The sequence below is a fragment of the Canis lupus genome, chromosome 21 (assembly GCF_003254725.2).
Source record: "Canis lupus dingo isolate Sandy chromosome 21, ASM325472v2, whole genome shotgun sequence".
NCBI lineage: Eukaryota > Metazoa > Chordata > Mammalia > Carnivora > Canidae > Canis > Canis lupus.
The window spans coordinates 7,076,782-7,083,992 of NC_064263.1; the positions used below are offsets into that span (position 1 = coordinate 7,076,782).

A 7,211-nucleotide genomic window follows, 5' to 3' on the forward strand; every position below is an offset into this window, starting at 1 on the left:
GATAACATCAGCAAAAAAGAGTTAAGTACTGTGATAGAGACATACCCAGAATGTCATGGGAGCATGATGGAGGGGCACCCCCTCTTGCAAAGGGGTTAGACTCCCTGAAGGAAATGACACTTGAGCTGAGCCTTTAAGTATGAACAAGAATTTTCTAGTGGAAGAAAGTGAGAAGGGCATTCAAGCAGGGACAACAGCGTACACAAAAGCTCAGAAGCATGAACAGGATAGGCCAGCTAGGAATGAGCTGAGGTGAGGGTTCACTGGCCAGCAAGTAGGAAGACAGGAGGGCAAAGGACTAAGGCTGGTAGTAGGGGATGGGCCAGGCTCTGGAGACCAAACTAATGTGTTCAGTTGTATTACATAAACTAATAAGGAGGCCCAAGAGGCTTTCGGAGAACATGACCCACTTGTTGGTTCCAAATCAGAATAGGTATGGCTAGTTTCTATCTGGCCACCTTGGTTCCAGAGCGATCCTTCTAACGTGTAAATCCAGTGTTACTGCACTAATGAATGAATGAGAGGAGTCATTCGGGGACAAGCAGAAAGATTATCTGGCTGCACTGAAGATCCAGCTGGGACGAGAAACAGTGAATTTGTAGAGACACCAACCTGCCCTACTGTGTCATTTTCTCTAACAACAGACCAGGTATAGGAGCAGAAAAGCTAGTGTAAGAGATGGATACGGAGTCAAGATTTCACCATATCAGAGCAGAGAGTGAAAGTTGTTGGCGAGGGAGGAATTTCGATGACTCACCTCAGGGTTCAGGTTGTGAAGGAGGAAGGCTTAGCACAGGTAAGCACAAGAGTTGCTCAATGCCCTCTCCTGGGCACAAGAGTGATCACGTGACGGAGGCCTGGCCAATCAGAGGTCTCCATCGCCTTGGTACCAGGCGGTCCTGTGAGCCAAGGTAGGCCCCTCTGCAGCTGGAAGGAGCCGGTGGCCAGCCAAGGTGCTTCCTGCAGAGGCGGTGTCCTGGAGGTGTGAGCCCCGGGGGAGCACAGGCATCTCCCCACCGCTGGGAGGAGCCCGGCGACCATGTAGGGGAATGACAGAAGCCACCCTGAGAGAGGAAGAGTAGACAGCTGGCCAGGGTCATCCCGGCCTACCCAGCTGCTCTATTTTCTGTGTGAATTAGAAAACATTTTATTTTTTTAAATATTTTATTTATTCATGAGAGACACACAGAGAGGCAGACACACAGGCAGAGGGAGAAGCAGGCTCCCTGCAAGGAGCCTGATGTGGGACTCGATCCCAGGACTCTGGGATCACAGCCTGAGCCGAGAGCAGACGCTCAACCCCTAAGCCACCCAGGTGTCCCTAGAAAAGGGTTTAAAAAAAAAACAAAAAAACATGTCAATACATCACCGTGCAACCTGAGCAAACTTAAGTCATAGGCTCTGAAAACAGAACAGAGGTTGCTGTGCCCTGTGCCATATTTAGGGACTCTGGCCACAGCCCACTCTGAAGAAGCTTTCTAGACCCAGTGGCTGTCCTGGCCTTTCAGGAATGCTGGAGTTGAGGGGCAGAGAAACAGGAATGTGCCTCTGAGAGCTATAGGGTAAAAGAAGCAGTCTCAGGGGAGGCAGGCAGTGGTTGGGACAGGGCAAAGTTGTGTGTGTACGTAGTCTCCTAAGCTTGCCCAAGACTTCATGTGCCAATGTGCATTACTATGTGAGTAGCATGTGCTTCACATATAATACCATGGAGAGGGCCCTCTGTTAGACATGGTACCCTTGTGCAGTGCACAACCTAAACAATTGTACACGGAGACCCTGTGTCTGCCAACATTCTCTGACCCTAGATATTGAATCCCTGTACTCCCCAGGCCAACAAAACTTGCTTTTCAGTCTGGCAGCAGCCATCAGTTCAAAAGTAAGTCAAGATGGGTGCTTACACATACAGCCAGGAGCTATGGAGGAAGAAGCAGTTCCATGTAATGTACTTTCTTCTCAGAGTGGGCTGCTTGGCACTACTGCCAACTTTCCGCACTCCACTGGGCACCCCCACCCAACCCCGCCAAATAAAGCATACAGACTGGGGTATACAGCCAAGCATATATCAGATACATGTGCGATGTGGTCCCCACGAAAGCCCAGTCCCTAAGGCTGCTACCTACAGCAAGCCTGCCCCTCATGGTGTTAAACGACTAAAGTTTACCTGAAGCCTTCTGTCTGTTGCAGAGGAGTGAGCTGAACACCACGATGGGGCTCTGAGGGTCTTGAATTCTTAGTGGGTTGACAAAGATTCCATGTACAAATTCTGAGGTTATCCTCTCAATCCATTCCATAAAGTCATCCGAAGAAATCCTGACCCAGTGGATCACCAAACCCATCCACAAACACAGGGAGATGCAAGGGCTGACACCTGCAGGCCACCAGAACCATGGTCTTGGAAGGGCCCACAGGTTCCACCACACTATTAGTGGTTCTCATTGTGCAGCCTACAGAAGACGCAATAGTCCCCAGCTCCACCATGACGGCTAATATACGTAATGCTTGTAAAATTCTTACCTAATACACAGTTTAGGACAGCCAAAAGACAAAAAACCAATAGAACTCCTTTTTTTTTGTTAAGCAAGTTTAGCATGGGGTCCTATCACTTGCCACTGGAAAAGCCCCAACTAATAATGTGCACTGACAAACAGAATGAAGGATAACAGAGAGATCAGGACTGACCTCCAGTCTCTGGAGGCTTCCATAAATTTAAAAATGGCAGCTGGAAATGGCAGCTATAAGAAAGCCATTTAAGATGTCAGAAATCCAGTTGTTCCTGGTAGCAGCAGGGTTGTGGGCTGGGCCATGGGAGTGATGGCTGAAGCCAATGGAACGAAAGGGAGAAGATTGAAATGAGAAGCTGGGCCGTCCCACAGACACTGAAATGAGCCGCAGGTTGCAGGCATGAGGCGGAAACCTACCTCAGAGAAACAGGCTAATGTTCCTTCCTGGGCAGAACCTCTCCCCTACTCTGTCCCACCTAACCTTACCTGGTTGGTTCATCCCTGAATTTGTCTGGAAGCCCAGCCACCCGAATAATGGGAACTTTTCACTCTATCTCTGGAAAAGAAGCCAGATAAAATCCAGTGTGTTCACCCTACAGGGAAGAAATCTATCTGGAAGTGCCCCTGAGGCCTACAGATGCACCACCTCCACCCTTCCACTCCCATCCTGCCCTAGAGCAATCGTGGCTTGCTGGAAGAGTTTCAGAGACTTCATGTTATCATTTGTTCTTCTCGCTCCATAATCACCTCAGTAACTAGAACTATGAGGCACTGGGGAAAAAAAAAATGTGAGCATTAAAGTGCAGTGGATCTGATTTGAATCCCAGCTCTGACCTTGGATAAGTTAGTTGATTTTTCCTTATCTCTAAAATGGAGATAATAATTCCTACCTCAAGGCACCTGGGTGAGTCACTGGTTGAGCACCTGCCTTTGGCTCAGGGTGTGATCCCAGAGTCCTGGGATCGAATCCTGTGTCGGGCTCCCCGCAGGGAACCTGCTTCTCCCTCTGCCTGTGTCTCTGCCTCTCTCTGTGTGTCTCTCATGAATAAATAAATAAAATCTTTAAAAAATAATAATAATAATTCCTACCTCAAAAGGTTGTTGTCACAGTTAAATGAAATAATTTATATCAAGCCACTACATTAGTTCGAGCACATAGTTCCCACCCCCACCACCATCAGTCCTCCTCCCAACAACCCCACCTGCCTCAGAGGCACCATCCATTAGCCATTACTGGGCGTGAGGATGGCCACGTAGAGCAACAGAATGAGCCCTGGGTGAGCTGTGGAGCCCTGCATTCCAGATGTGGCATGAGTAGTTCAATTGGGCACAACGCTCAGCCTGTCGGACCCTCAGTTCTAGCCCTGCCCACCTCACAGAATGGAGGTAATGTGATTTATAAATATCAGCAAAAAAGAACAGGAATAAGTTTGTATTAAGGTACCAGTGAGAACAACAGCAGCTCAGAGTATTTTCTGGTGAGTATTGCTTTTTTTTTTTTTTTTTGAGTGAAATGTAATCAGCGATTCATTTAATAAGACTGGATTGAGGGACATCTGGGTGGCTCGGCAGTTTAGCATCTGCCTTCAGCTGAGGATGTCATCCTGGAGTCCCGGGATCAAGTCCTGTGGAGGCCGAGAAAAATTAAGGCCATTCCACCTCAAGTTTAGCATTGGCACAAGTACAGCCACCGTAGGCCCCTGGGAATAAGAGCTGAACTTTACGGGAAAAACTGCAGCATGTCCTCCATGTCCTTGGCAGGTAATCCCATATCAGAAAGACAACAGAGCCCATGCCCGTGGTAGAGAGTCCCACTTAGAATGAGAACAGGGCTCGATGCCCTTGAAAGCCCCATATCAAAATGTAAACAGAACTTGAGAAATTCCTCCACCCCTTCTGAAAATCCCCTAGACCAGCCTATAAAAAACCCAGCTGTAACCCACTTCGAGGTCCAAGTCCCTGCTCCGCTGTGTCGCGTACACTTGGACCCAAGCTCGAGCTTATAAATAAACCCTCGTGTATTCGCATCCGGGTTGGCTCCTTGGTGGTTTCTCGGATTCGCGATCTTGGGCACAACAGTACCACAACAGACGCCCTGTGTGGAGCCTGCATCTTCCTCTGCCTGTGTCTCTGCTTCTCTCTCTGTGTGTCTCTCATGAATAAATAAATAAAATCTTAAAAAAAAAAAGAAAAAGACTAAATTGGATATCTAGTCTACCATGTGTTCAATCCCTGTGCAAAGAACATTTGCCCTGACTTTTGACAGGAGCTACAGTATTTATTTCTTATAAGACATATTTCAGTCTTACTGGTAATTTCATTTACTGTCATCTCCTAGTGACTAGACTTTGAGCTTTTTGAGGCCAGGTGGGATCCAGACAAGTTCCAGTGTCTGTTATCTGACCGAATGAACCCAAAGGACTGATCATTTCTTAAATAACAGCTGCTGTAAGCTTCTTCTCTGACCATTAGCTATACTCCCAGGGGTTCCTTGTCACTCTGGTGGCCCAAGGAGAGGGAACTGGACTCATCATGTTTTCATCACCCCAAGCAAACTACCCCTTCTCCTCCAGATGGCTCAGCAGTCTCTAGTCTCTGGACTGGCATCAGCCTCCAGGGTGGCCCAGGGTGATGCCATTTCTATGATGAGATGAGCACAGCCTGACATGTGCCCAATCCTCAATGGTAGCACTCCAGTCCCTTTGCAGCCTATAGGCTTCAGGGCCATTAGGGCTCACTGGGTCCTCTGATATTAATGAGGGATGCTCTCAGCACAGTTCAACTCTGCTTCTTGAATGTCAGCCCATCAAACAGACAGATCTCCCTGGCAAGTGCCCTTCCCTCTGATCTTGGTGCTCCAAGGATGCCGGCTGGATAGGTAGCATGGGAAGGATTTGGCTTCTCTCCCTCCTGTTGGCCTCCTCCCTTCCTCCATCTCCCATCTGTATCTTTCCTTCCCTTCCTTGCCCCCTTTTCACTTTATTTTTGCCCCCTCCCCCACACATACCTCTTCATACTGTTAATCACTTTTTCTGCTTTCTCATTGTCCCTCTCCTCCTCTATCCCGTGCCTACCTCTTTTCCTCCACGGTCACTCCTTCTCATCTTTGTTAATTTCCATCTTTCTGCCAGTTTGCCTCTTTCTATCCTTTTGTATATATCCTGTCTCCCTTTCTGGGTTGTCCTCTTGCTCCTCACCTTCCCCACCCCAACTCCTCACCTTCAATCTGCAACCATTATGGGGACAGAAAAGCATGAATGGTTCAGGGCACACAAGAAAGTTCAGTTCTAGATGAACATGGAACATACAGAGGAGGCTGATCAGAGGAATCTGGGAAGGTATTTGAATTATCTATCAGTAACTTGAAACCAGAATGAAAAGGAGTCCTCCCTACCTCCTCAAAATACAAGATCTCATTTTATACCCATAAGACTGCTAAAAATTGGACTTGACCAAATTTTGCAAGGATGTAGAAGCAACTGGAATTTCCATACATTGCTGGTGGGGATGTAAAATGTTACAACCCTATTGGAAATCTGTCCTTTTCTTTTCTCATAAATTCAACATACATCTGCTCCATAACCTAACCATTCCACCCTTGGGTATATACCCAAGAGAAGTAAAAAACTATTCTCACATAAAAACAAAACACGAATATCCACAGCAGTTTTATTCATAATAGCAAAAATCTGGAAAATACCCAAATGTCCATCAATAAGAAAATGGAGAAACAATCATGGTATATTCATACAATGGACTACAACTCAGCAATAAAAAGGAATGTGCAACATAACAATCTCTAAAATGTTATGTTGAGTGAAAGAAGCCAAACACAAAGGAATATGATTTCATTTATATGAAATTCAAAAACAGACAAATTGTTGCAGTTGACCTTGACTGCAGCTTTGTGAGACTCTGAAACAGAGGGCCATTTTTCCATGTCATTAAAACTAATCTACTGTGGGGCACCTGGGTGGCTCAGTTGGTTAAGCGTCTGACTCTTGACATCAGCTCAGGTTATGATCTCGAGGTCGTAAGATTGAGCCCCACGTCAGGCTCTGTGCTAAGTGAGGAGATTCTCTCCTTCTCCCTCTGCCCTTCCTATCCCTCCTCAACTCCTCTCACACTCACTCTCTCTCTCTGTCTCTCTCTCAAAAAAAAAAAAAAAAAACTAAACTAATCTGTGATAAAATAAGACTACGGGTGGGGTGTGGGACTGGCAGGGAGACAAGGGCATGAAGTAACTTCATCAGATGAGAGAAAGGTTCTATCATTGTGGATGGCAGTGAAAACAGGCATATATAGTTCTCACACTTCATTGACCTAGACACTTAAGATTTGGGCACTCTACCATGTATGATTTATGTTCATTTTTTAAAAATCACCCATCATTATATAATGTGCAGAAAAATACCACTATATTTTCACTTACTCTATTCATATACAGATCTATTTTCCTAATCATGGTTAAATGTTGTATACAGTTCTTTTTCCCTTAACATCATTTTTGCTCATTTGCTAACGTCTTCAAAATTCTTTGAAAAGCATGCCTTTTAATAGGTGTAATAGGTTATCATAAAGATGCTTCATGATGTGCCTCACCATTTTCCTGTTGCTGGACAGGTATATCATTTCCAATTTTTCATTTTACAAATGGTAATGTCATGACAAACATAAATGGAAAAGTATAGATACTGAAGTTATTTTACA

The 7,211-nt window shown here is 45.9% G+C and overlaps 1 pseudogene; it reads left to right on the top strand.

The window, feature by feature from the left end:
• Positions 1-1,886: 1,886 nt before the first annotated feature.
• Positions 1,887-2,487, top strand: LOC112641952 (60S ribosomal protein L15-like; annotated as a pseudogene).
• Positions 2,488-7,211: the final 4,724 nt, after the last annotated feature.